General features: G+C 42.0%; 1 protein-coding gene and 1 long non-coding RNA gene across 7 annotated transcripts in view; both read right to left on the bottom strand.

Moving 5' to 3' along the window:
- TANC1 (tetratricopeptide repeat, ankyrin repeat and coiled-coil containing 1) overlaps positions 1-19,121 on the bottom strand; it is an 82,196-nt gene extending 63,075 nt beyond the window's left edge. For 2 of the 5 annotated variants that reach the window (XM_063342685.1, XM_063342681.1), the window contains exon 1: positions 18,810-18,938. The gene's annotated coding sequence lies outside the window, so the exon portion shown is untranslated. Of the gene's footprint in view, positions 1-18,133; positions 18,183-18,624; positions 18,705-18,809; positions 18,939-19,105 lie in introns of those variants that run through there. The other 3 variants (XM_063342683.1, XM_063342682.1, XM_063342684.1) reach the window with 3 other exon arrangements.
- A 3,346-nt stretch (positions 19,122-22,467) lies between these two features.
- On the bottom strand, positions 22,468-26,691 carry LOC134519027 (uncharacterized). Of its 2 annotated transcripts, XR_010072117.1 has the most exons (5): positions 25,786-26,691; positions 24,483-24,553; positions 24,279-24,369; positions 23,980-24,030; positions 22,468-23,712 (listed from the first exon to the last, which is right to left on the bottom strand). It is a non-coding gene; the product is annotated as an uncharacterized LOC134519027 (long non-coding RNA). The 2 variants fall into 2 exon arrangements; XR_010072116.1 differs by lacking the exon at positions 25,786-26,691 and having other exon boundaries at positions 24,483-25,393.
- Between the last annotated feature and the right edge of the window lie 998 nt (positions 26,692-27,689).

Below are 27,689 nucleotides of genomic sequence, written 5' to 3' on the forward strand. Positions count from 1 at the left end.
TGCCCCGTATAGAGCTCACAACAGATTTTGGAGTAATTTTGGAGCAGTAATTTTGAAATACTCCAACACCAGAAATCACTGGCACTTACAGTCATGTGAACAGACAATAGGAAGCTCCTCTTACCAGAGAAACACCGAAACAAAAATATTTAATAATATTTTGAAATATATAATTATATATATCAATATATAGTAATTTTGAATATAAAACAGAGCAATTTGGTATATTTGTGTGTGTATATAAAAATTCTTATCTAACTTGGGCAAACTCATGCCTTCTAAAATATGACATAGAATATAGTTGGTCTGTAGAGTTTGTTCCCTATACATTAGGAGAACTGAATTGCTGGATCCACAGACGTTTGAAGTTGAAGACTTTACAGCAAGAAAATACACTGTATGCTTGTCTACAAATTAATGTATACTGTCAGCAAGGTGCTTTTTGAATTAAATTTTCTGACTTAGGTTGGCTGAATATGAACTAGTGAAAGAAAAATTCCTCTGCACTCCTCACCAGTGGTAAGGAGAGGGGAAGGATGACCTCCCCTGACCTGCCGGCAATACTTTGCCCAATGCGGCCCAGGACACCGTTAGCCATTGTGCTGCAAGGGCAGGCTGCTGCTCGTGGAACAATCTGGGTGGCAGAGCAGAGCACGTCCTCGGCAATTTTTCTGACAGTATGAAATGAGGATGGCTGATACACCACAGGGTCCTCAACAGGCTGGAGAAATGGTCTGACAGAAACCTCATGAAGTTCAGCAAGGGGAAGTGCAACGTCCTGCACCTGGGGAGGAACAATCCCAGGCTCTAGTATGTGCTGGGGGTGTCCAGCTAGAAAGCAGCGTGGCAGAAAAGGGCCTGGGGGTCCTGGTGGACACAGAGCTGACCACGAGCCAGCAATGTGCCCTTGCCACAGAGAAGGCTAACGGTATCCCTGGCTGCATTAGGAAGAGCACTGCCAGCAGGTCGAGGGAGGAGACTCTTCCCCTCTGTCCGCCACTGGTGTGGCCGCCCCTGGAGTACCGAGTTCAGGTCTGGGCTTCCCAGTTCAGTATAATTATTTGAAGGGAGGATGACAATGGGATGGAGTCAGGCTCTTTTCAGAGGTGCCCAGTGACAGGACAAGAGGCAATGGGCAAACACTGGAACATGGGAGGTTCCCCCTGAACATCAGGAAACACTTTGTCACTGTGAGGGCAACCAAGCACTGGCACAGGCTGCCCAGGCAGGTTCTGGAGTCTCCATCCTTAGAAGTATTCAAGAGCCATGTGGACACAGTCCCGGGCAACTGGCTCTAGATAACCCCTCTTGAGCAGGGGGTTGGACAAGATGACTGCCCACGGTCCCTTCCAACCTCATCCACTCTGTGACTAATGAAGAGGTAGAGCAGGATTAGACTCAGTATTGGCCCCTGGGGTACACCACTAGTTACTGGCCTTCAAATAGACTTCGTGCCACTGATCACACGTCTCATGCATCTCACACTGTGCCATTTAGGGTACACTATTCCCTTTGAGTCTCTCCATCATGCAGGCAAATATACTGCACATACTGCTTTTAAGGGACAACCCCCACTCACACTCAAAAGAAGAGCAACGTATCTAACATACTGAGGGAGGGTGATGGGAAGAGCAGCAAATGCAACTGCAAACCTCTTAGGTTGGTTCAAGTATGTTCCCTTTCTCCAGTTATCTCACCTTGGATCAAACTCCCAGCAGAGGCAGTAAATAACAGCTCAGGGGCTACAGAGAGGGCACCTCCTGCCTCTGAAGAAAACCTCATGGCATGGAGCGGAATAAAGACATTACAGAAGCTAGCTGTACTGAAGAAGAAAGTGCATTCTAACTCACTCCATCTCACTTTAAATGGGATATGCCTTCCAGTACTACAAGATCTAAAAATTCTAATTGCCAGATTCCAAAAGGAAAGAAAAAGAACTCTAAATATTTTTTCTAAATACATAGTCAAACACCCTCTCTCAGATAACCTCCTAAACTAAGACATCAAATAGAAGTCCCACTGTATTTATTACACTTTGCTTTTTAAATGTTTTTTTTCTTTTCCATACAACAAACCCATATGCCATATTAGAAATTCTGCATTATGCAATGGTAAAATGTAGAGCTGTTAATGAATTTCACAATCTGAGCGAGATATTCTACATACATAGCTAGAACAGAGTGGCAATTAAAAAAAAAGAACACCTGAAAACCTGTGTATTACATTTAACTTTTTTTTTTGCAAACATGACAAGTATAAATTTTCAATTAACTGGAAGAGAAAGGCTTGATATAGAACTGAAATTTTACAGTATATGTCATTCCTATTCTTAGGATACAGGTAGGGAGTAATAAAAGATCAAATAAAAGGAATCAAGGACAATTCCATCCTAGATTTTCTCTTTTTGGAATTGAGGCCAACTTCCCTACTGTGCATAAAGTTCTTCAAGGATGTATTCCAACTAAGAGCAGTGAACTCTTATTCTTTAGTGACACAAGACATTTCATACCACTGCCTCATGCTCAGAGCACGAAGGGAAGGGGTGAAAAGTCCCTTGATTTAAGAATTTGTATGATCAGCTTTTTTATAAATGAGGGACTCCAAAACAAGATCAGGTTCATAAAATACAAATGCTAGGTTATGTAGAGAGTTGGGAGCTTCATTACTAATCTTTTATGAATTAAGTACTTCACTACCAAGGGAGTCCCCTCTGAAAAGCACAAAGACAGAAAAAAAAAAAATCTCTCCACATTTTCACTGCCTGTGAGTTTCTCAAAACTCATCAGCTTCCTTACAAAAATATTTTCCAGGTACAGCTACTACTGACAGATACTAACACCAGTAACAAGATGATTCATAGCTTTTGTTCGCATTCATAACTTTCTTCCCTTTCCTTAAAGGTTTGCAGCATGCACGTTTTATATTCCTCACCTACCAGAGCGGGTTATTTTCAAAGATCTACCCACAAGAGTTCCTATCTTCTAGGGAGGTCAAATAAACTAATCCTGCGTGGTATGTAACCACCTGAGCTAATGCCCCTGAACTCCACATTTTCCTGCTTCCCAAAGGTGTGTTGCTCAGTCTCTCCATATTTAAATCCTGAAAAACAGTTAGCATACATTTGCAAAGAAATAAAGGGTGGAGCATCTTAGTCATTCTACCATTTGCACAGAAGTACTTCAGGACTTACCACCTGTAGGATTTATTAAACATATACTTCAAAAGAGATGTATTTTGAAAAGTGCGTTTTGTATTTTGTAAACATCCCAAGATTCAGTCCTAAGGTTTGCAGAAAACTTCTCTTAGTCACAACTGCCTTCACATGCATTAAGAATTTTCATGGTTTACACAGAGAAGTTTCAACATTTCTCTTTTCTGGAAAATTCAAATTCCTTTAGCATAACTGCATTTTTCAAACAAGACGAAAACAACAATAACACTTAAAGCAGCAAGGTGTTACTGATGTAACAGAAATCAAGACAAGACAGTAAGTAAAAAATCCTTTCCAATGACTACACTTTGAGTCATCAATATCTAACATTTTATAATAAACAGAGGGTATATTCACAGATCTAAGAGACTCCTAATTCAAGAATGAACAAAAACATTTTAAAACAAGAAAACAGTGGGTTTTTACCTTTTTTTTTAAGGTACAAATTGTTATAAGATATATTTGGTTTATTATTATTCAAATGCATGAAATGAAAGTGATAGAGACACTGAAGAGGTCTGTCTCTGACTTCACACAATAAGAAAGTAAATGGCATATACGATGTTTCCAGTAGGCTACGTTTAGCCATATCTAAACAAACTCACTGAATTTAAACAGCTATTATTGAAATATTTTTCTACAATACCCTAAACAATTATGGTTTTTACCCTTTGTAAATATTTCATATGCAGGCAGGAAGATCAATACAGATACAAAACTGACAAGCTATACTGCATTTTTTTCATTTGTTGCTCACTCAATAATGTGATTATTATTCATCTTACCTATGAGATACTCCACATTCCCCCCCAGCCCCTTATCTGACATCCCTGGAAGCCATGCATCAATTTAATAGGAGGCTGCAAAAGAACACCGAGGTTTCCAACTTGCTGCTCACTTCTAAATAGTGGAATTATGCCCTGAAGCACTATTAAAATACAGTGAAAGAGGTGAAAGGTGAGGAAGCATGAGAAAAACCTCATTATCACATTAGCTATTAGAATGTGCTTTTGCAGGAGCTTTTTTCCCACCAGGCTGGTTCTAGATTTGACTTCCCAGGTGTCACGGATGCACCCGTTCTATCTCACAATCACTCAGTTTTCTGCTATGCTACTCTTTTACCCTATTGCTGATCATTTTGGCCAGTGTCACTAAGGACTGCCAACACTGGGGAAAAGATGGTCTCTTCACTTGACTGCTGCCCAAAAAATTCCTAGGCAGGCGGCAGATCTTGCAGAAATGACTGTTTATCAGCTTTAAAGATTACTGTTCTCCAGCCACTTGTTACTACCCTGAAGTGCTGAAGAAACTGATCTTGCACTGAAGCAGATGAAGAGCACTCACAAGTCAGAAACATTAAACTTTAAAGGTGTTATGCAACTGTTTGAATTAACCTGAACGATTCAGCAACCATGCAGATGAAGAACCATCAGTTGAGTCATTTGCCTGTCTACATTGGGGAAAAAGAGCAGCAGTTGTCAACGGAGAAGCCATAAAATCTTCAAGATTTGCAGCTGTTTCTCATATGAAAAATAACTGACCACAGATGAGGTGCAGACAAATTTATTTTTCCCTTTCTCTTCCCATTCTGCCAAGTCCCTCCAGAGAAAATGCCAAGACCATAGCCTTCTACCATTTTCTACAGAATTAGCCCTTTCTTCAGTTGTGACTTACAAAACACACAAACCAAAACAAAAAATAAACAAAACAACAAACCCAAAAACCCAATGAAAAAAACCCGTGCTTCTCATTCCTACTGAATTTATCAAATTTATCCTTGCTATTTAGGCTTGTTTCTGAACCTCACCACTCTAGCTCTTGTCATTTACAAGATACCACCAAATTCTTCAAAGGACCAAACGACCCACTGCGTTCTGCTTGGCTCACCTCATTTAGCCTAACTCCTTGCTCAGCAGGGCTGCTTTCTCCCTGCAATTTTATCTTTAGGTATCACAGAAGTAAATTACCCTCCATCATTCCACTGCCTTTCATTTCTAAATGCAATGAATTATCTTTCCTCTCCTCCAGCTTTGCAAGGCAGGCATCAGCACACATAGATTATGCCCCAAAGTTAGTTTTTGCTTCAGGGACAAGAAGCAGGTGGGTGCGGAATAGTGAAGGGTGGGTAAGAGGAAGACTGCTTGCTACTTGTCTTTGGCAATAATCCTCACCTCAACAAAAAAGTTTAAAAAAGAAAAAAAAAGCTGGCCCTCCTCTGTGTGGAAGGTCACTATTTAGAGGGGTGTTCTAGAACGAAATAACGTCACAAGGTTTAAAAAAAAAAAAAAAAAAGTCCTGAGGAAACACCATCATGAGCATCCCAGTCAGCAATCCCTAGGAACCAGTGGGTGTCACAGAGTCTGCACTGAGGCAGGAGTGAGCAAAGGAGAATGAAACATAACCATAGATTATTTTTTTTCTTGCCTTTGTCGTAATGGCCACTTTCACCCCATGTCTTTCCATACTCCCATGTTAAACACAGAAAAAGTGACAAACTGCCTACTTGAAAATCAATTATGAAAGGGTCAAAACACTAGGCAAGAAAAATCACCGCTTTCCAGCTGGCAGAAGTGACACCCTGCACACACTATGTCAGCAGAAAATCAAGAGCCTAGAACTAGATGAAAACTAGGTCAGTAACTGTCACTTAGCTTTACTAGTATAAAGAAAATGAAGACAAAAATCATGCTAACCAAAATCTCGACCCAGCTCACATTAATCATGTCTTATTTTACTGCATAGTTGTATGCTTAGGTTATCAACTTTTGGTACAGGACATTCTTTTAAGACAATCAGTGCTTCCTCATCAGATAGCATACACAAGATTTATCTACTATCACAAGCCAGGTCAGAAGTGGTTTAAGCAAAACCCAGTATTCTTTAAGTTACACCATTTCTACTCAGACTCCCCTCAAAGGATGGGCAAGTTCTCCAGTCACACAGTGGGTGAGTAGCCAAGGGCTTCATTTCTCTCATATGTCACCATTGAAATGATTATAAGGTCCATCCAATGAGGTTGAATGCTAATGACTTAACCTTCCTAGGCTTACTAAACATCACTAAAATCCATAAGCTTTGCAAATGAACTACTGCAGCTGAGACAGGCCAACCAACACCTGCTTGTTTATTGTGGCTTTTAGGCTACAGCTCACAGAGAAACAAACAAATTACTATTTGTTTGAAAGACCTTAAAACTTCAAGGAAAGGAAGTTATCCCACGTAAAGGGATTAAATATTGTAAAATGCTTTACTAGAAGGAAGCTTCAGGCTAAATCAATAGCAAGGGGTATAAAGTTCCTAACTTTCAACTCGTCTAACACTTTCAACTCGCCAAATACTGCAGATGAGAAATCCTGTGTATAAAAAAATCCTACATAAACCCACCCAGTTATGCGCCTGCATGGAGGCTTGTTTTCAGATTGAAGATGTGTATTTGTAACTCAGGCCTTGCAAAGCAGCCACTTTTGTTCCTTTTCAGTCCAACAAACACCAACCAAGCTCTTATCAGCCACAATATTAAACAAAAAAACCACAACCAACACAAAAGAATCACAGACTATCTTTTCCAAAATTAAACCTGACCAAAATGAGTAATGTCTTGAGAATGTCAATGGAGTACACTGGTAAACTGAGGCAGCTCTGGAAACAGTACTCGAGGCAATATCCAAAAAAATGTGACTTCAAAGTGATCTAACACCACAGGTCTCTTCTGGACATAATTAAAATAGCATGTGGTCCAACAGACACGTTAATTTCCATATTTGTTTCTTTTGTCTACAAACCTACACATAACAAACCAGCAAATCAAAACAAGAACAAAGGAAAAAAAAAAAACAAAACATTAGGCAGCTCCAGATTTGAAGAAACTTTGCTGTACCTCAAAATGAGACAATTCTACCACCAGGCTACACATAAACATGCAGCATGACTGTCTTAAGTCACATTTTTTTTAAAAGGGGATGTTTTTGTATGCCTAAAAACACTGCTTGCTGCATCGACTGTGTCTAGTCTGACAGTACATGAAAAAAAATAATCACTGTCTTCCAAAGACTTTAACAGACTGACGATCCTTTCAGAAAAGGAAAAAAAAATCCCTCCAAATGCTAAATTAAATCATTTGATACCAAGTGAAAGCAGGCACTAGTGAAACCTGGCAGTATTTGATTAGTAGATGCATGTAATTAATGGAAAATATTGTAGAACATGATATGAGCGTATATACTTAGCGTCTGTAAGTGAAGGCTTCTTACACCATTTCTCTCACCGGCTGAAAAGCAGATTCGCAGTAAGTATGGATGATTCTCCTCTGAGAATTTCTCTGTGCAACCACAGGAGAGGGGACCAGTCGAAACTCTGCTGAGTTACAGAGTGCTGACACACACTTGCACCGTACGTTGCCTACAAAAGCCATTGCCTCACGGTTTTCCTCCTTTCAGAGTCTTCAGCCCTGACTCTGGTTGCAGGCAATTCAGCAAGGCACATCACTACAGATGCTAAGATCTCTCAGAAGAGGAACAGAATCTTGAGACAGTTGACAGTCACTCTGCTAAGGAATTTGAACTGTGAAAACAACACTGAAACGAATCTACACATGGAGGAAGCAGCAATACAGCTCCCTTTGGCTTCTCCACGCCCAGTACATCACCATCTCTCCTCTGTGCCAGCTGTGTAATTGTCACTCCTACACTGACACCAAAGCTAGGTCCACTCCTGGATTCTTCTACTGATGCATTAAGGAAACCCTACCAGCATCACAGTAAGTGTGAGCGAAGCCAACTGGCAAGGAGCGGGGCTGTCGGTGTACCATAGAATCATAGAATCATTAGGGTTGGAAGGGACCTTAAAGACCACCTAGTTCCAAACCCTTTCCATAGGCAGGGTCACCTCCCACTAGACCAGGTTGCTCAGAGACCCCTCCAGCCTGGCCTTAAAAACTTCCAGGGATGGGGCTTCCACCACCTCTCTGGGCAACCTGTTCCGGTGTCTCACCACCCTCATGGTGAAGAACTTCTTCCTAACGTCTGGTCTGAATCGACCCATCCCTAGTTTTGATCCACTCCCTCTACTCCTACCATTACCTGACATCCTAATTAAGTCCCTCACCGGCTTTCTTGGAGGCCCCCTTAAGATACTGGTAGGCCACTATAAGGTCTCCTCGGAGCCTTCTTTTCTCCAGACTGAACAACCCCAACTCTCTCAGTCTGTCCTCGTCGGAGAGGTGCTCCAGCCCTCTGATCATCCTCGTGGCCCTTCTCTGGACGCGTTCCAGCACGTCCATATCTTTCTTGTAGTAGGGGCTCCAGAACTGGACGCAGTACTCCAGGTGGGGTCTCATGAGAGTGGAGTAGAGGGGCAGAATCACCTCCCTCAACCTGCTGGCCACGCTTCTCCTGATGCAGCCCAGGATACGATTGGCTTTCTGGGTTGCTAGTGCACACTGATGGCTCATGTTGAGCCTCTTGTCCACCAGCACCCCCAAGCCCCCTTCTTCAGGGCTGCTCTCAAGCCAGTCGCTGCCCAGCCTATATCGGTGCTTGGGATTGCCCCGACCCAGATGGAGGACTTTGCACTTGGTCTTGTTGAACTTCATGAGCCTGGCATGGGCCCACCTCTCCAGCCTGACAAGGTCCCTCTGGATGGCATAACTGCAGTCTGGATGGTGTAACTGCAGTCCCTTGCAGGGCAGCTAGGATGGGCCCGGCACCTTCCCCTCTCCACAGGGACGTGAAGTGCCACCCTGCAGCTAAACTGTCCCTGACCAGCCAACGCAAGAGACCCCTCTGATAAAGCTAGCAACAGACAAAGCAAAGCCATCCTAATACGTCCAGAACACAGAAAAGGGGGCTTTTCATTATCACAGCTACTTTTTCCAAGTTTTCGATGAATCTAGCATTCTGAGATTTTTTATTTTTTTTAAAAAGTCACACTAATACAGACAGCTGTATTTCCTTGAATGACAGTAAAATGGTGCTGATGAAACTCAAAGCTTTTTTCTATTTTCCTTATCATACCTAGTTCCAGATCTCCTGTATTCTTCATCCATCCTACCAGATTTTCAAGATTTTATTCTCTTCCCTTTCAAAAATTTTCCTCCCTTTCAGAAAGCAAAAATGGTCCCTCTCCTCCTGTTTTATTAATAATTTTCTCCTAACACTACAGGTCTCTCTTTTAGACATCAATGTTCAATGCAGTGCATGTTCTGGTCTATTTTTTTTCCACATCAGGTATCCTTAAAAATTCTGTGACAGTATGTTTTCTATAATCGCTAATCATAAACTACCTGGTCTTGAAATGGCTGGGAATCACAGACACTCACTTTTGCCAGAAATCAAATGCAGAGCTCCATCCAAACTCTGTATACAAAGGACATATTATATACTTCCTGCTTCACAGGCCTATAAACAGAGATAAACATACCTATTATTAAGCAAGCACTTTCAGAGATTTTAATGTGACTTTGAAAATCTATTACTCTGGTTTCAAATTCATGTTGGTATTTTCTTCATTAAGATATCTATCTTCTAGCCGCAGTTACTATAGGTAGAGAGTGGTACATGTGCAATAAAGCTTCAAGTATCCATGATGACAAAAAGTAACCACACTCGTTAAGACTTCTTTGATTAGGGTAGAGTAACAGAATGGCTGAGACTGGAAGGCACCTCTGGAGGTCATCTGGTCCAGCCCCCCTGCTCCAGTAGGGCACGTTGTACAAGAAAGTCTTGGAAATCTGTATTAAATTGCAATACAGACAGAGCTATTTCCGGCAGAGAATGCAACTGCCTACATGGATCTGTTAACAAACACATCCAGGAAAAAAAAAAAAAGACAACTCTTAAGTGACCCTAAACCATGGAAATAAGCAGAAGCGGGAACACAAGGCTCAGACATAGCAGGACTGTTACTGTCATCCAGGACACATTAGTACAATCCCCCCCACACAAAAAGGGTATACAGCAATAATCTAAAGTGGATCAAATGAATTAGCAAACTCAGGAATTTAACATTAACATTCTTGAGGCTGCCTAGAGACTAGACATTTAAGTACATCATCTAGAAGGTACTCAAATCAGAATGTATCTTAGGCATCTATACATACTGCCTCTTCTTCCTCAGAGCCATCTCAAAACATATTCCAGCTCATAACAGCCTGCAGGGAAGGTAGCAGTCTAAGTTCCATGTTACTTAAGAGGAACAAAAACCAGTGTGTTCAAGGTCATAGTGGGCAAGTCTTCACAAGGTGGCCAAAGGGGTCAGATGCATGTTCCTGCTGCATCGTGCCAGCGCTGACACAGGTTTCTGTGTGGTGCTTCAGGGCATGCTCTAGTGGCAGAGATTGTAGGTTTTTTGGTTGGACTCGATGATCTTAAGGGTCCTTTCCAACCATGAAGATTCTGTGATTCTGTGAACTGCAGTGCGGAGTCAGACGAGCAATGGAGTTGACAGAGAAGAGCAGGATCTCATGGCGGGTACAGGAGGAATCACTGCAAACTGTTAGATCGGCTCAACCACTTCCTCAAATCTCACGCACAGAACTGTAGCAAAGCAGAAACATTACCCTCCCTACTTCCCATCTCAAATCCTGGGATGCTACCTTTTTCTGTCTCTTGTGAAATGTAAACCTTCCAGTTTTAGTTACTTGACTATGCTATTTTACAGGACAAGACTCGGGCATTCTTCTATAGTGTAAACTACAAAGAAACACTCTAACATCCATATTCTTCCAATTCCTTTCCCTTAAGGCTCTTCTCATTTTAATGTACATGAGACCTCGTTAGAGTGCTAAAAGTAAGCTCTGTTTGAACAGTTATGGCAGGCAGTATCTACCACAACAGGCTTACAAGCAAGCCCTCCAATCCTGCCCCGACCTAGCACGTGTGTGCTCTCCTTACACAAGGAGACCACTGAAATCAATGACATTATTCACATGAACTAGAGAGACGCTTTAGATGTAATTCCTTGTCAGCTGTAAAGTCCACCAGAGAGCTCAAACTAGGGACAAGATGACACATGGAACATCCCAGAGTTTGCTCTTGAAGAAAAATTAAAGGCTTGTCTATACAAGGGGAAAAGTGCTTTACATTCACCCCTGCCTCATTCTGCAGTAACTCCCCAGTATAGACAAGATCCTACATGCCCTTACCAAAAATATGAAATACCTGGCAAGTTCATATTTATTAAAATTTTACGGTTGTCCTATTGCTTTCAGTAATTAAACAGCCAAGCACTGCTAAAGCCTCTAATTCAGACGCCACACTGCATTCCCTCTATAGGCAAGTGTCAAAAAAAAAAAGTAAAACCTGACAACCAGAATGTAACTAGTAGTAGGATACAAACTTGTATCTTTCAAAAAAAACAATTATTCATTAAAATCTTAGGTGTGTGTAAATCTTTCTAAGTTTGACAAAACAGTGTATACTGCCTCACCTTAACCTGTTAATGAGATGCTTGCAAGTCCCACATAAATCAAATAAATTCACTGATTTATGAACAGAATAGATGTAACACCAACAAGAACTCACTTAGCTCAAAGTCCTGCGAACAGAAGTAAAAATGAAAGGAAACAAAATTCAATTTTTCTCCTGGGGAAAACTAAGAACTGAAGAAAGGAGGCTCAAGCAAAGCTCACTAAGGAGAAAAGCATTTGTTTTTCCTAGTAGCAGACATGATGAAAATAGGAAGAAAAGAATCTTGTTTCTACCAGATTGAGGGACAGTGTTAGATTTCTCCAGATTCCTGGAACACTTTACTAATAAAATGAGCTCTCTCAAGAAGCCCATTTCCCCACTGCAATCCAGGCGTGACTCTGGTGGTACACGCTGCTGTGGAGGATGCAAGAGCCCTGGAAGAAGTCTCTGTGCAGGCACGGCAGGCGTAGCAAAGAAAAAGAAGAGAGCCCTCTGTAACAAACCATTTGGTATATTCCTCTGGTGCGGACTTTTACAAAGCTTTGAACTCTAGCACAACAGAATAACTTAATGTCACTTTTGTCCTCTTAATGTCACTTTTGTCCTCCTTTCCATATTGTTTTTTAAAGACGAAGTGCAGCACTTTTGGTCAGGCAAAAAAACCCCAAACAACATTCGTTAGATCTTTTTTTCCCCAAAATTTCAGAATACATCTAGTACCTCTGAATGAGTGTAAAACCTTTTATAAGTGCTCCCACCACTCACACTTAAAGAAAATACATCAGGTAATGTACCGCAGTGGCACCAAAAATAGCTTAGAGAATAAACAAAAATTCTATATACACTAGCCCTATATTCCCAGAGTTTTAAGTATATCAGTGAATTCTGAAACTGTATGTTAGTTTGGCGCATCATGCTAAAAGGCACAATGTTCCTATGGCTATGCATTCTACCTTTGCCAAGTATAATTTATCTGAGGATAAAGTGAAGTTTTCCTCTAATGTCTTTTCATTGTCTCTTGAACTCAAGAGACAAAGTAATTCTGGCACACACACAAAGATTCTGTATCAGTAGTTGGAAGTGCTGAAAATTTTACTTTGTCATAGCAAAATCATGCCTACATTTTGTAGCAGTAATATTCCTCGCTCTTTTCTTCAAACTTTCAGTTTCTGGCAAATATTGTAGAAAAACCCAGGAACACGGTCCTTATGAACACACCAAAAAAATCCCTTTGTGACCTCAATGAGAATTTAGCCCAGTGTAAAACAGACCGTGAATGATATTAACTAAACAATCAACTCAATGGCATTTCTGGTGTAAAACACAAAACTGTCACCTTAAGAATATTTTGTGTTTTGTCATTCTTGTTCAAAAACAACAACAAAAAAAACCACAAGACACCACCAAAAAAAAAAGCAAAAAACCAAGCCCAAGCCAAAAACAACCCACACATTAAACTCTCCAGCAACTTCCATCTCATTTAAGTTTCAAAAAACAAAGATCATATTTTGCTTCTATTTATTCTTACTTGCATACTGTTCAAATCCTAACTTGTTAAAGCATGGTCAGAAATAGAGAAATCCTAAGGAAAGGACATCTGTTAAGAACAAAATGGATTAGTTTCATTGTAAATGGCTGGAAGAAGAAAAGCACAATCTTTAGACTACTCAAATTCTAATATTTTTCCAGATGAAACAAAGCTGAAGCAGTTTAATCTGGACTCAGTCTTTTCAGCAATTAAGCACCTCAGCTATTTTAAGTGCAATAGCTTTGAATTTGACTTAAAACTACCAGCTTTTAACAAGTCATAGATATTTAATAGTTAATAATTATATGAAGTACATGGCAGTGGAGTTCCACCAGAACCTAATACAATATTTAAAGATGCAAAACTATTCTGAACTAAACGCAGCTCCCCACAGTCCAACTCCAGCCACGCAGCTGCAGAGTTCACATTTACACACAAACACACACATCAAAAAACCTTCTTTCAGGGCGTTTCCTGTGTTGCTGACAAGTTCCAGCTTCTCTCCTGCTGGATCTAAATTTAACCAAGACTAAGATCAAGTATTAAAGAAAAAAAAAAAAAGAGCCAAAGCAAAAAACAACAAACCAAACAAAAAACCCCACCAACACGCCAAAAACAAAACAAAAAAACAACCCACACCATATATGCAACTTCAATACAACACAGCAAACGTTTTACAGGTACCTTTGTTTTTAAAGGTGTTAATTATCAAATATATGAAATATGCAGCAAGCAAGTAGCAGCCCCTCACCCTTTCGCCCTACACATTTCTGAAATTGGACTTTCCATGCTCCTAGGTGCAGATAACATCAGCACTACTACCAGCTGCTAATTCAATTAATGTATGTAAAAGTGAGTGGCCCTGACAGAGGAAACTGGGAGATCAACCAGAAGCCAGGGCTCCCCAGCACGGCCAAGGCGTTTGCTATCGCAATTAGAGGACTAACCACAGCAGTAGCTTGGATTAAGCCGAAAAGACTCCTTAAAAAGTCTTCAGACTTTGTTACAAACATGCTAATTCTTGAATATTTTAATTACAGATTTGTCTGAGCGAGAGAGGGGAATATGCTGGCAAAAGGAAAAGGGTAAGAAATTACCTGAAGTGTTGAAGGTTCAACATTCAAGCTGCTGGCTCCGGCCTGAGCTGGCACATCACCCACCACCCCACGCGGCTCCCCGAGACCCCCAGGCCATCCCCACCCCACGCCCACGTGGGTTTCCATCCCACAGGATGCACTGTGTGTCACACAGTCCTTGAGTCCTTGAGCACCTTTCTTCGATATGGTAATTCCTACAGTGCTGGAACATGATACATCTCTCTTAAAAAAAAGATACATTCTACTGCAGGCCAATATAAGACTGCGAACAGTTCCACTGTAGGCTATGGAGTTTTTTCTCTTTTAACATCGCCCTGTATTTTAGAAATCCAAAACACAGAAATAAACATTTATTGATAACTCACAAGTTCTAACTTCAAAGTAACACCATGAATTTAAGGCAGCTGATAAAAAACACACAGGGAGATTCAAAATACATATCTGTAGCTTTGTACCTTCTGCAGTTACAATATTTAAGATCACTAGAATGCTAATTTGCATCTAGTTTTCCAATTTCATACACATCTAGATATAGCCGAATTCACCAAGGCCCATGAGGAAGAAGTAGATGATTTCAAGATCAGCCCTATTCCCAAAATCATTTCGGTCATCTGCATTGCAAAAGCACTTCATAAAGCAGTGCGTCACCAAATAAGTCACTGCACAAACACTAAAAAAAACCATACATAATCCCTACACCTGTTGACATAGAGTATTTACAGAAAAAGGTCAAATGTGCAATAATTTATAGAGCATTGCCACCAACTTCAACAACATCAAGATCCGAAAAGCAGCTCTTGATTTGACCTCAAAGTCATTTAAATTTCTGCTAACGGCTACACAAAGAACTCATGTACTGATACCTCTTAACTGTCCCATTTAAGACCCAGCAGATCCTCAAGCACTCCATCGAACCCTGCAGAAGTGACTTCCCTGTGACAAGACACCACTTCAGATCTGGCAACCTGGCTGACCTGCAAGGCATTTCAGCCAACAGGCCAGGGGAACTTCTGGTTATTCCAGATCAAGAAAAGAAAAGAAGAGAAGTTAAATACTAAACTGGGGATGGCGCTACCTCAGTAAATAAAGCACATATTCCAGCAACTACTCCCAGTCACGCAATGGAGAAATAACTCTTAATACGACACTTTTTGTTAACTGGCCACCTGTTTCCAGACTCTTGCGAATATTGGGCACAGGAGCGTCCCTGTACATTACACAGGAAGGCCAAGCACTGAGGTTAAGATATTGCAAAGTTTAATATTCCAGTACCAAAGCGCCTTAACAGATTAAGCCTATGGCTTAATGTGGCTCCTCTCAATGAGTGAAGGAAACAAAAACAGAACTCCCAAAACATGGCAAGAAAAACAGGACTTTAAAAAGTTCAAGTCATTACATTAAGATGAGCTACAATGCATATATTTCAAGATGCAGGAGTGACAAGGATGGATCAAAAAGAAGCCTATACAGTGATGTATTACTTATACAGCACAGAAACCTGAAGTAACCACAAAGCAAACTCTGCAGGATTAGTCTCTTTATGAAGCTGAAAGATGGGGTGAGGGGAACAACATTTTAGTACATTTTAGCTATGATAAGGAGATCGAAGGCATGCTGGTTTGCTGAAGCACAAAACTGGACTGCAGAAAACCTGTGTTCTGGTTCAGACTCTCCCTGCTCGTTGTCTCCATCCAAGCTCATCGGGAAAGGTACCTGCGCTGCACTCTGAAAGGTATATAGTGAGCCTAAATACAAGATAGAGCATCTCGCAATCTCAATAGTGTATTTTATACTTAGAGAAATTATCTAATCGGGTCACCATGCTGAAATATCCTTACAGAATTTCCTAAATACAATGAATACTAATGGATTTAATCAGTCACGCTAAACAATCAATTTTAAAAGGGGAAGGTAGTAAGAGATAGCACAGGAAGTCAACACATTAATATCAGGCCACACAATAGGTATTTTGCATTAACAGGCAACTGATCCCTTTATTTACTTCCCTTCAGGACAAGATCAGAGAGTTTAAGACTCCACCAAAACAAACTTTTTTTTTTCTTTTCAAAAACAAGGCACTTTTCAAACTGAAAAATACAAAAGCAAATGCAGTGAGGATCATGGACTGTTTCAGTGCTTGCTTTGGGGATTTTTTCATTATATATTTTCATTATACTATGCCCTGCTTATTATTCAGCAGTCAGTTTTCCAACAGCAGTGCCTCCTATACACAAACATATTTTAAAAAAATAAGACCTTATACATTTGCTAGGCCACATACTTTTTTTCTTTTTCCATTGGCACAGCTTTGTGATAAATAAACTCTCCAACCTCCATGTTATTTGTTGGGAGCTGAGAGCAACCAAAAGACGTCAACTAACCCAGTTTTTTCAAACTTTACCCACAAAGCTGACCTTTCTCTGTTTTTCTGGAAAACGTGAAGATCTATTTGCTGATAGAGTTTGAAATACCAATTTTTAGTCAAAACAGCACCTCTACAGAAAAATCTTGATTTTAAAACCATTAATATAAATTTCAACTTACAGATGTTTATGGGTGTCATTACAAATAACCAACGGATCAGGCTGGTGTTCTTACACGCACAGGAGTTTGAGGACTTACCGATTAATCTTTTGTCTTCAAAGAAAGGTTTAATTTTGATGACAGTAAGAAGTTCAGATAAAGAAAAGCAGAACACTTCTGCTAAGACTGCTTAGCTGTCTTCAAAAGTATATACTCAGATCACAAAGTTGCTATGGCATCAACTTCAGGACTGTGGTTAGACACACAAAATGTCTTTTTCCTACTGACTGTTATGGGAAGCTGAGCAACTTTGGCCGTGAACCAAATATGTTTTGGCTCTAAAGTAGACGCAATTCATCACCACTTGGACATTCCAATGGTTAGCTAAACTGAGAAGGCAAGACAACCAGCACTCCAGAGCATCCATGTAAATGCAGCTCTAAATACACTGCTCTAGCAATAGCAAAAAGAAATTGTATTTGTGCTTATCTTGTTTACTAGCATTACTTAATAAGATAATACTATTTTTCTAGCATTTAACTGTCAGATCAGAACAAATGGGAAAAGTTCTTTTTTGGCAGCTGCATATCAAACTACAGGGGCAGGAAATTCTGTAGGATCCAAGGTATCAGATTTATTTCCTTTATTCCCTGGTATTTTTGATTTTATAAGCATCAGACTATTTTTAAGCAACAGCTATCAGAAATAGGAGCTAATGCAGGACTTTTGCATGTACTGAATAATCCTGCAAAACTCTGAAGCAGCCTGGACGAGTAAAACACTTAACATACTCTAAACCAGTACACCTCTTGCAAGCTGTTTCACACCCAGCAGCCACAGAAGCCTGAAGCAAACCTCCCACAGCCCCAGCTGTTAGCTTTCCAAACGGCAAAGCAGCGTCCGCTTTATCCACCAGAAAACACCACCTCTGAGGCAGACCCGATGAGTGCCACTTCCACTTTGCCACCACGGGGGAAACGGGGGTACAGCGGGGTGGAGGGGACCCACACTCACGCTGACGCAGACCTAAACCCCCTTTTCCCCCAGGCTCATCCTCACAGAACGATGTCTCCACTTACATTCTGCTTTTGAAAACAATAATTTAGGACCCGGTTTACTCTCTGCCCAATAAATATGCACTATGAGGCTAGGGCAAACAAATAACTGAAATAACACTACTAAGAAATCAGAAAGCTTTAGAAAGTATATTATAAAATACAGTTACTATACATCACTAGTAACGCACACGTTAAAAGATAAATCCAATTATCTTTTCATTCTTGAGATCACAGCAGCAACACGGATGCCCACAAGGGCAGGACCTTCTCCTTCGGCAGTCAAAATAAGGTCATTCCCAGCAGGTACACACCTTCTGCTGTGCCATCCATTCCGGTCTAAAACGGTGAAAAGCCGAACACCTCCCTCCCTGCCCCAACTCCTCACGCCCCGACGAGCCGCCCGGCCCCTCAGCGCCCGGCTCCCCCTGCCAGGTTCATTAACTTTAGCTGCCACATCATTAATGAGACGGTCCTGCTATGTCTCTGGTTCTTAGCAGGGTCTTCTTCACATCTCACTATCAAAAACAAGTAACCACAAAGAAATCGAGCTTTCCTGAAAGCAATAATTTTTCCCAGAATCTCTTCTGCTCAACCTAAGCATTTGTTCTAGTTACAGAAACGTGGAAGTCTGTGCCGGGGAGGCGGAAATCCCGGCGGCGCCGACAGACCCAGGCCTCGCCGCCGCGGGAGCGCCCGGGCAGCGCCCGCCCCGCCGGGCCCCGGCCCCCTCAGCCGCCCCCGGGTCCGTCACGCCGCCCCTGGGCCCCTCGGCCGCCCCGGGCCGCGCTCCCCCGGCCCCCACCTGCGCCGGCCCCGGCGCCGCCTCAGCCCCACCGGCCGCCGCGGCCCCGCCCGACATGCCCGTACACGCTCCCGGGCCAGAAAGTTTCACCGGCGGCCCCGCTCCCGCCGAGCCCCCGCGCAGCCCCCGGCGAGGCGGGCGAAGTGCGCGCACCGGCTGCGGAGGGGGAAGAAGGGAGGGCTCACCTCCGCCGGAGGGCCCGGCCCCTAGCCCAGGGGCTCCAGCGGCGCGGCCGGGCCGGGCAGCTCCGCCGGCAGCCGGGCGCGTCGGCGGGATGAGCTCACTCCCTGCCAGCGGGCGGCGGCCCCGCCCCGCGCGCCCCGCTGCCGCCTCCGCGGGACCGGGGCGGGGCGGGGCCGCGGCGCCTCAGCGCGGCCGGAGGGGCGGTTGCGGGTCCCCGGGCCCGGGCGGGCTGGCGGCGGCTCACCCGGCGAAGGCCGCCCGTCCCGAAGGCGAGTGTTTCACTACCAGAAAAACTGACCGGAGTCGCGCCCAAATCCCCTCAGCTGCCGCGGCTCTGCAGAGCGGGGCCCGCCGACCCGCCCGGTTCAGCCCCGTGCTGCTCGGAACACCGGCACGGCTGTCCGCGCTGCCATCTCCTGATGGCGTCCGTTAACGTGTGCGGGGGGACGGTGCTCCGGAACTGCTGCCGCTGCGCGGAGCCACAGCCCGGGTGTGCCGGGCTCTGCTCCGTCGCCCCGCGAGCAGGCCCGGGCCCACGCACCCCGAGCAGGCCTGGGGAGCCCGTCCTAATAATTCGTCCTTCATCACCAGTAACCTGAAAATAACTATGTCACTGCTTTTAAGAGCTGCAACGGACAAAAAGATGGGTGGAATATAAACAATAATGACAAAAGTCCCTCAGAGTGATCCGAATTACCTGCTAAACTGGGCCACACAAGGCATTTAAGACAGCCAGATTGGAAATTACACAAGGAATGTGGCCCCTGCCCACAGTACAGAAATGGGCATGCTCCATCCTGGAAAGTGGCACCGTTGAAAGGATTTGGGGCTGTAATGGTAAAGCCATGCAACAAAAATGACAGTCAGTCTCACCTCGGTGCCCAGCAAGATCATGGAGCAGATCCTCCTGTAAACTCTGCTGAGGCACATGGAAAACCAGGAGGTGATTTGTGAGAGGCAAAATGGCTTCACTAAAGGCAAATCGGGCCTCACAAATTTGTTGGCCTCTACGATGGCATTACAGAGTTGGTGGGTAAGGGAAGAGCAACTGGTATCATCTACTTGGACCTGTGCAAAATGGACACTGTCCCACATGACATCTTGGTTTCTGAATTGGAGAGATGTGGATTTGACAGATGGACCACTCGGTGGATAAGGAATTGGCTGGATGGCCATGCTCAAGGAGTTGCAGTCAACAGTTCAGTGTCCAAGTGGAGACCAGTGATGAGTGGCGTTCCTCAGGGGTTGGTAGCTAAAGGGGCTCCAGGAAAGCTGGGGAGGGACTCTGGAGCAGGGAGGGGAGCCATGGGACGAGGGGGAAAGGCTTTACACTGCAAGAGGGGAGACTGAGATGAGATGTGAGGCAGAAATTGTTTGCTGTGAGGGGGGTGAGCCCCTGGCCCAAGTTGCCCAGAGAAGCTGTGGCTGCCCCATCCCTGGAGGGGTTCAAGGCCAGGTTGGCCGGGGCTTGGAGCAACCTGGGCTGGTGGGAGGTGTCCCTGCCCAGGGCAGCAGGTGGAACAAGATAATCTTTAAGGTCCCTTCCCAACCGAACCATTCTGTTATTCTATGAATGTTGCTGCACCAAAAAAAGCTAGTGCATTCTTTGCCTGTATGAACAAGGGAATAGCAAGCATGTGCAGAGGTGGTATTACCTCTGAATGTATCTTCGGTAAAACCAGCAGTGGAACACCTTTTCCAGTCCTTCTATCCATGTCTTCCAAGATGAAAAATTAGGGAGGGTGCAAAGAGAACTACAAAAATGATCTGAAGGCTGAAGATGATGCCTAGCAGTAAGTGTTAAAATATTTAGTTCTTCCAAGAGATGGCTCAAAAGGGAGCTTATGAGAAAGAAAATGAGGTACTGGTATTTTTACTTTGGTGCACCTAACTGAGGTCAACACTACCTGCGGTAACCCCGATGAGCTAAAAAAGTAGCCCCTACAGAGTATCATCTCTAGCTGTTTTGTTCGGGTTTTTTTTTTTTACATTTAGATAACCGTCTCACATTAATGGGTTTAGTGTTTAAGTGGGGTTTTTTTAAGTATTAAGACATCTTTAGCAGTGATGGTTTGAATGCCATCATTATGAGCAAAACAGTTGATAATGTTAGCAGAAATACTCATCTTGTGTGTTTTTCTCTCCCAACCTCAAACTGCTTGCCTTTTCCACCCCAAATGGCCAATATTCCAGCTTTTCTACACATAAAGGCCAAAGTGCTTAGCTTCCCTACAAGTAATTTCTGCAATACAGTTTCACATAATTAATTAAAAAAATTAATTCTCCTCACACCAAAAAAGGAAAGTGTAAGGACAATCCAAAATACATTTATAAATAATACTAAGGGTTTGCTGGGCAAGCTATGATTTATTTTCATATGTAATTCATCATGAAAAACTAAATCTGCATTTAACTGCAAAATAATTATTACAGTGCCAGAGCATTCTAGAACATTTTCTATGCAATGCGTGCATTTCACAGAGCGTCTGTCAACGTGCCTGTAAGGGGTACAAAAGAGAATCTATGTATGTGTTCAGGAACAAGTTACAGGCTTACACACAGAGCATCCTCTCAAGAACATTTGACATGATTGCCTTGTACGGAATGAGAGGAGCAGAGGAACATGGAGACAAAGCCTCTCAGAGTTAGCAGAGCAATTAGCAGAGCAATTAGTTATCTTGCACTTCTTGCATTGTGACTGCAGCATCTGGGTAGCTGAAGACTTGTCCCACAACAAGGGTAGGATGCTGCGTGTGACAGCCAGCAGCTTTTCCCTCTTCCGGAAGAGAATCCTCTTCATCACATTCTCTTCCCTCCATTTCTCCTATGTGACGAGGTGTATGTCTGGAAAGAAGGGCATTTTCTCTCTCTGAAAGGAAAACTCATAGTTCTGGCAGCCTTTTATGATTTTGTCTTTGTCTCTGAAACCTGAGACAAAAACCTGAGCCATGACTCCACTGTTCTGGGATCTCTTCCTCATCAGGTCCAGGACTCATTCACTCTTCCTCTGTATATGAACTCAGAAATTTTCAAATAGTATTTACAGTCAATTGGATTTAGGTTCTGCGGTTCCACAGGAAAGCTAGAATCAAAATATTTTTAACTAGGGCTTGAGTTTAGTGCTTCCCTATTTGTCTCAGTAGAGCAATGCTTTTGATACCAGCAACACAAAGATTTTTGCACTCATCAGTAGCTTCCTTTTGGGAAGAATTTAGCCCACAGCTGTTTTTCTACTTTAACCGTTCTGCCCTCTGCTCCTTCCACTCATTTGTTCAGATGATTTGTCCATTCCCAGCAACTGAATTTTTTCAGCTCTTCCTTTTTTTCTTCTTCTCACAAAGGTTACAGCTGTCCTCAGAGTCTCAACACTTAACATGCAAGCTTCTAGTAGATTCAAAGCCTTTTTTTTGGAAAACAAGAACCTTAGACCAAACTGAAATATAATGTCAGCAGTGTTTACTGTAATTCTGGGGACTAGGTGTTGTGGTTTTGGCTGGATTGGCCGATCAGAACGACAGATGCCCCCCCCCAAGAGGAGAGGAAGAGATAAGGAGATTTATGAGTTTAGAAAAAGAACTGAACTACTTTAATGAAAATAATAATAAACAAGGAAATAGTAAATAATAATATAACAATAAAAATAAAAAAAAGTATGCAATATATACAAAACTGTATCCAGCTCCCAGGATGGCGATCGTGTCACCAGCAGACACAGGGAAAGTCCCAGAGTGGAGTCGGCGAGGAACAAGAGCTGAACTCCAGAACTAGAGTCAGGAGTGCTCGGATCGGGATCAAAGGCAGACGAACAGACAGGGTCCTCCTTAGACGTCGGCCATTGAAGAAAAAGCGAGCCAGAGCCGCCTCGCCCCTTTGATCCCTCAGCTTTTACACTGAGCGTGGTGCAGATGGGATGGAATACCCTGTTGGGCAGTTTGGGGTCGCCTGTCCCATCTGCTCCTCCCTGCAGGTGGGACCCCTCTACGCTTCTCCGCTTCCGACCCTCCAACGGGGCAAACAGCGAAGTTAGCTGGCCTTGGTTGTTATAGCAATAAGTATAAGCAAGAGCCTCTGTGCGCACCATTCCTTGGTATAATCAGGTCTTATCACCCTGGGACTGAACAGTTTCTGAACAATACGCTGTTAATTTCAGACTTTAGTCAGTTAGAAGAGGCCCAGCTAAAAAGCAAAATTACAAATCAGAAAATTGGTTCTGTTTTACCTCAAACCAGGACACTAGGGAAATAAGAAATCAGGCTTCTCACTTTTTCTGATCAGCTTCAGTGTTGTTTGTGTTAGTTTGGGCTTCTCATCTTAAACTACTATTTCAATTCTTGGTTTTGGAGGGCTCCTTCAAAGAAGATAATTTTGTAAATTTTAGGAGCTTCCTTTCAATGTAGCTGCTTTTATCCTGTCAGATTTGGTAGTAATTTGTTAGAAAATTCTCGATTTACTGATTTTAAGAAAACAACTTTTTTCTATAACTAGTAGAATCAACACCACCTTATATACAATAGCTTTGTGACTGTAGGATTTGCAGATGTCTAAGAAGGTGTAAATTCTAATTTATGGTTTTAATCTGTAAAAGTAGCATTCATAATGTCTATCCAGTATGCAGTTATCTGATGTCTCAGATAACTCTTTGAGTGCAACCATCCAACCAATTCCTCATCCACCGAACAGTCCACCCATCAAATCCATCTCTCTCCAATTTAGAGAGAAGGATGCTGCGAGGGACCGTGTCAAAGGCCTCACAGAAGTCCAGATACATGACGTCTGTAGCTCTTCCCTTGTCCAGGGCCTTCTTCAGGCAGGACTTGCCCTTGGTGAAGCTTCAGTGAATACTTCATTTCATTGAAGTATTACAGTCAGTTGATTTTTCTTTAAATGGACCACCTGTTTCTAAAGCTATTGGGGAAAGAGAGGAAGGGGAACAAGTTGGTATGCAGACAGGGATCATACAAAGGCCTGTTTTCCCTATGAAACAGGCTAGAAGTTGGTCACATGGCTTTACAGGGCAAAACAAGAGTGAAGCTTAATATTGAGTTACAAACAACACCTATGTCAAACTACTTTATGATCACTACATGCACTAGCTTAGGTCTTGTGTTTGCTGCCCACAGCAGATTCTGCACAGAGCCTCAGTAATTTCTCTGGTAACACATCAGAACTTACCCTCTTTGTGGTGTTTGTTTGTCAGGAGCTCCCATAGGCGTAGATGCTACTCTGTAAAAGTGTTAATAGGATAAACAGTAAAAAATAATAATCAGTGATAAATTAGTGAAAATATTCCGAATGCCATTGCATTTTTTGCAATTGCTTCCATTAATAATTTATTCCCTATGCTGTTTTCTGTCCACTGTTTTCCAGCTCAGTTTCAATTATTGTCCTTCCCTATGCATTGCTTCTGTTCTGTCCCCCTATTCCCAACTCCTTCCATCATGTACTTTTTAAAAGAATTATCAGAAACTGACCTCTGTGTAAGGTTTGGTTGTGCAGACAGCAGCCTGGAGAACTCAGCATTAGCACGTGCTGTTTTCTTGTCCCTTTGCCAGGAGTGCACTTCTGAAAGACGTAGGGAAGTAGGACAAATAATCCTTATAATTTATCATAGGAATTGCTGTTCTAAAGTCAAAGTGAAGAGGGCAGGGACTTATTCTGTGAATATGTAATTATACCTGAATGATTTGCTTTTTAAATATTACTTTCTAGCCAGAATCCACATAGCTTCATTACACAAAGCCAGATGCTGTTTAGAAAAGAAAAGAGAGATAAGTACATCTACTACCTCACTACAGAAGCTGGTCTGACAATGAACACAGAAGGCTAATGCAATTTTCAGTCAGAGGTAAAGTATTACAAGAGTAATACTTTTGTATAATACTAAGTTACCCAAGTTTTCTATTTCATCTGCAGATAAGCATTAACTCATTTTGCATGATTTTTTGGAGGCTGTGTGCGAGACTGTGTCTTTTCTGTTGCTCCAGGGAATCAGAAAAACAGCAAGAGATGGGTAGTAAACTTTGTCTGGGATAAGAAAAGAAATGTCGTTATTCAATCCCTGCAGGAGTAATGATCCATGAACACGTGTACAGCAGTGCTTGAGACAGCCAACTGCACACACACAGCACAAGGAGCAAAACCTAGGATACATCTCTTCAAGCGTGTATTTATGCCAGTAGTCTACAGTCATGAACTGAGCGAGAGGGAGTTACAGGAGAAACAGAACAGCGGAACAGCGTATTGCAGGTCCCAGTAATGTTAGCAGCTAATTAAGATTCTACATGATGCCAAAAGCAGGTCTTGTCTTTTCAGAACAAGCAGAATTTGGATTCAAGCCTTGCTTCTATAGGTAATCTGCAGCACAGTCACACCTCTGAACTCCTAAGGAGCCACTGATACTTGAAATATTGATAAGGGCTACTAATTAGAGGAATCATATTCATAATACATTCTATCTCACTTTCAGCAATAGAACTAACTAACATCGGATAATCTTTTAGGGGAACATAACAGACTGAATATTTAAAATATTACTGTTGGTTACAGGAAACAACCACAACAAAAAGCAGTACAATTTAGTGAAAAATGTTAATTTTACTGGAAATTTTAGTGCGCTTTATGTAGCCTCCTGCTTGAAATCCAAGAAACCACAAGACAAATCCTTACACTTATGAGAACTCTTGTTCATTCAGAATTTCTCGTGTAGACTCTTAACTTAAGCAGCTCTAAAGGCAGTTATTGAAAGTAAGTGCGTAGGTAGTCATTGCCTATGCACAAAAATATCTAGATGCAAAGAAGTGAGGACTAACGACCTGAAACATTTAAAGATCTGAACTAGGGAATCTTATATGTTATTCACATGGATTTTTAATTACTATTCAAGCAGTAAGTGATGGATTGTGTATGCCAAAATTAGGTTATTATATATATATAAAAATACATAAACTACTTATTTAAGTAAAAACTGTATACACTTACCTGAAAGAAGAATTGGGTCCAATGATTATGACCTTTTAATCTGCTTCGGTTTTCCTGTCTGTCTGCTTCTTCTATGACAATTCATCTATCATCTATTGACACTCAAGCATTCCAATGCCTTTACAGAGTCACTTGAAGAAAAAAACCAAAACAGTATGATGATAGAATATAATGGTGGAAGCAAAATTGCTGCAAAAGAAGGCAGCGGGGAGAAGACATGAGTAACATGTGCTAGAGGCCAGTCTGAGACAAGCTAGAATTTCTTCTTTGCCCTTTAGGCTCCCTCCCATTCCTCCCCTCTACCAAAATAACTAATATGAACTAATATATTAACTTATGTTTCTGAAGATTCTGTTGGGAAGGACCATCTCAAGAGAGACCCAATGGAGTTATTTGGATATTACAGTTCAGCTCTGTTAGGATGCTGTTGAAAAGATGAGTGCTACTGAGGTCCTTCTCAGGAACGGGCATTTTCCTGCCCCATCAAGCTGGAACCAAAGATAGTGAAAACAGGGTTCTTTCACATTTATGTTACAAACATTAGGACTGTTCTTTAAAATGAGAATTTGTTTTTAATCAGTGAGCCATACTGTGCCCCACTGGCAGTGTTTGAGGGCACAGTGCATACACCAGGCTACTGAAAGGTTGTATGGGAGCTGGGGAAATACCAGAGGTGAGTGGGCATTGTTGCTCCTTTGGAAAGGGAAAAAAAAAAAGGATTAAAAAAAAAAAATTACTTCAGTATCATTCTACCATCCCTACTAGCTTCAAACTTAAGGTTCTTCAATTCATGAAGTGTAAGCTCTTTAGTTTAGAACAGTATATGCATTTAAAACAGTAGATGCATGCAGTACATCCAGTTTTGCCAGCCAAATTTCTAAATTCCTTACAGCCAAGGGCTGCAAAGCTTTGGGACACTCTGCCACCCCCTCCTGCCCGCCCCCCCCCCCCCTTTTTTTTTTCGTTCATTACAATTCAAGGTAGCAAAGCCAATTTTAGGCTGCTAGTAAAGGACTGGCAGCTAGAGTTTTCAACATAATTGGAGGGCTCTTTGTAACATATTTTAAAGTGCTGTCTTTAGAAACCTCAAGAGACTTTTGTATAGAGGAGTAAAACCGCTCGCAGGCTGCGGACAAGCAATTATACACCTCCCTGTCTTGGACTGGCATCTTCAACAGCTCCAACAGAATCCTGTCATTCTAAATGTGGCTTTTTGACTTGTTTTACTTTTTAAGGCTGAGATCCTAGAATGAACCAAGTTGAAAGTTTTCAATTGCAGCTGTTTTTTTTTAATAGATAATCTTGCTTTTCATTGTTTTTTATGTTTCTTGGTAGTAGCATAGAAAGAACAAATATTTCAGGCTTGTGTAGCTTAAAGATAGCTCAGAGTTTGTTCCAACTCTAACTTTGAAAAACATACCAAATATGGAAAATTTAAACTAGAAGGAATTTAAGAAATTTATGAACAATGAAAGTAGAAGGTTGGATTTAAATTTTGAAGTAAATCTTCATTTTCGTGACTGCTCTATTTCAGTATACAGTAAATCCATATTGTGCAATTAAAATGATGGCTATTATATAAAACATTTTTTATAACAGCTTAGGAAAAGTCTTAATAATTCCTTTGTATAAAAATAACTTCTGAATTAATCACCAGAAGTGAACCAAAAATACAAGAGAAAAGCACTGTGTATAAATGAAGTCAGTTTGAGGAATTTCATCCCTTTATAGGTAACTGTTGAATATGAAATGCTGTATCTGACTCTTCAATGTTTGTGAAGCAATGAATTTGTTCTGAAGTGACCACATTTAGAAACATAACATGAAAGCATCTACAAAACCAGCAAATCTTAATTAACTATGTAAATTTACCTGATGCCAATGCAGTAGCACCTTACCCCATT

The sequence above is a fragment of the Chroicocephalus ridibundus genome, chromosome 7 (assembly GCF_963924245.1).
Source record: "Chroicocephalus ridibundus chromosome 7, bChrRid1.1, whole genome shotgun sequence".
NCBI lineage: Eukaryota > Metazoa > Chordata > Aves > Charadriiformes > Laridae > Chroicocephalus > Chroicocephalus ridibundus.